This window comes from Manacus vitellinus, unplaced genomic scaffold (assembly GCF_001715985.3).
Source record: "Manacus vitellinus isolate BGI_N305 unplaced genomic scaffold, ASM171598v3 scaffold_16_pilon, whole genome shotgun sequence".
Classification (NCBI taxonomy): Eukaryota; Metazoa; Chordata; class Aves; order Passeriformes; family Pipridae; genus Manacus; species Manacus vitellinus.
In genome coordinates this window covers 8,170,203-8,172,354 of record NW_021939189.1, presented here as the reverse complement: position 1 = coordinate 8,172,354, position 2,152 = coordinate 8,170,203, and positions in this window count along the sequence as shown.

The following is a 2,152-nucleotide window of genomic DNA, read 5'->3' as shown; positions in this document are numbered from 1 at the left end:
GGGACGGAGCATCCCCGGGGATGGGCATCCCCCGGGATCGGGCTCCTTTGAACCCTCAAAGCATCCCCCGCAGCAGCGCCTGGGCTGAGGTACCACCGCTGCGGGAGGGAGAGGGACTTACCTCGGATGCCTGTGGTGCCGCCAGCCTCCTTCCCTCGCTGGTTCTCCCTTGATCCCGAAAAGGACGGTCCTCCCCTATTCTCATCCCACCCCCGACCCCTCCACCTAGGAGCCGGCTCCCGCCCGTCTCCCGTCGCCCTCTTCGCCGCTCACTTTGGGAGCTCCGGGGCTCGCTGCCCGAGCAGGAAAAAAACGGGATATTGGGGGATGCTTTTCTTTTCCCTTTCGCTTCTCCCTCTCCCGATTTCCCCCCAGCCTGGAAAAGGGGGTGCGAGCTGGAATAGGGGGGTGCGAGCTGCACGGAAGGGTTATTTCAGGAGAAAAAAACTGAAAGAGCAGTGCTGGGCACGGATTCTCACGTAAGCCCGTACGTCACCTATAAAAATTGCCCGTTTCTCTCCCGTTTCTTGGCTCCGGGGGGGCAGCTGAGGTATCTCTGCCTGTGGAGGGAGGGGGTGAAACTCCGATAAAACCGGCACTCCGGTAAAAACGTCCTGCTCCAGCTGGGAGGGGAAGGCAGAGCCGGGGTTGCTGTAGGGCAGGGGCCGCTTCTTCGCATGCCCCTCTGTCCCGTGCTGATGTTTGACCGCCTCTTGTTCCCCCAAAACACCCACCTGGAGCCTTCCTCAACCTCTCGACGCCGGGGAGACATGGAGGTTTACGGGGTCCAACGCCGATCGCACGTGAGGGCCGCGGCGGGGCGGGGGGAACATTGTGGCCGTCACATCCCCCTCCCCGCCGCGGTCCTCCTGTTGTGACCGACGGCCTCTCTACCATGTCCCGGGGGAAGAGGAAGCCCTTGACCCCTGGCCCCGGGGGCAGCGGGGTTAAACAAAGTCCCACCGCCCCATTATCCGACCGACAGCATCGAGTTCCCGGCGGGGAGTGGGGTCTCCAAGAAGTGGGGGAGAAGTCGCATCTCCCACCTCCCGTCCCGACCCCGACGGGGCGCACCGGGACGGGGATGCTTCCCCGACAGACAGACAGAAAAACAAAAAGCCTAGGAAAGAAAAAAAAAAAAAAGACTATACACACCACATTTCGACTTATGCATTGCAGCCATCTCTGCTGAAACGGTGGATTTTTGAGGTTATTTCGGGTTGTTTACAGCGGTGGTTTTTTTTAATACAGTGGTGCTATGCCTTTCCGAACCTCCTTCTCTGCTTGTACCCGGGTGAACCATAGGCAGCACTGGCCCGGTCCTGCCTGTGGACAATGCAGCGGAGCTCGTTGTCATCAACCCTCCCCAGGGCACTGCCGCGAGAAGCATTTCGAGGAGAATTAAATTTTTTTTATTTCCGCTTTGGAGAGAGGGGGAATTTTTGTGATGCAGCGGGCTTGGATTTTTTTTAAATTTAATTTTTCGCGACCACGATAAAAATAAGTAGATAAAAGACCCCAAATAAGAGAAATCGGTGTTAATATAATGCAACCGAAGGGAGAACAAGTGCATCGAGGTCCTTCCCCAGAGCCACCCTGTAGCCGGGGGTTCCCAAACACTTCCTCGCTTCGTCCCAGGGCAGCTCATGGCTTTTCCCTCCTGACCAGAGCACCCGCAGCATTGGAGCATCCCTCTTGCCGGCTCTGCACCCCGTGCGCCCCCAAACTCCTGCCGAAGGACCGGGAAACCTTAAGTTCCCGGTATGGAGGTGGCCGAGGACAGGCATCCCCTGTGGGGCCGGCTCCTGCCAGGCTCAGGCAGCGGGTACCTTCCGCTGCCAGGTGAAATAGGGTGAAGCACAACCCCCCATCGAATCTCAGGCTGGGGGCCAGCAGGTACTTTGGGGTGCACCGGGGGGCCGTGAAACGCATTCAAAGCCGCAGAACGCAGGATCTCGCTGTGCATGTGTGTATGCGTTTCTCACATTCCACACCGCGCCCATGCTCGCTCTGCCTTTGCAGAGAACGGGGTGCTGCAGCTCCTCACCCTCCATCTCCCCCAGTCCTGCACCCACAAGGAGAGGGTGGTGTGAAGCTGGAGCACTGGGGAGGAGCCGCACTCCGGGTTTGGAGTTCCGCAGGGGCCGGGAGG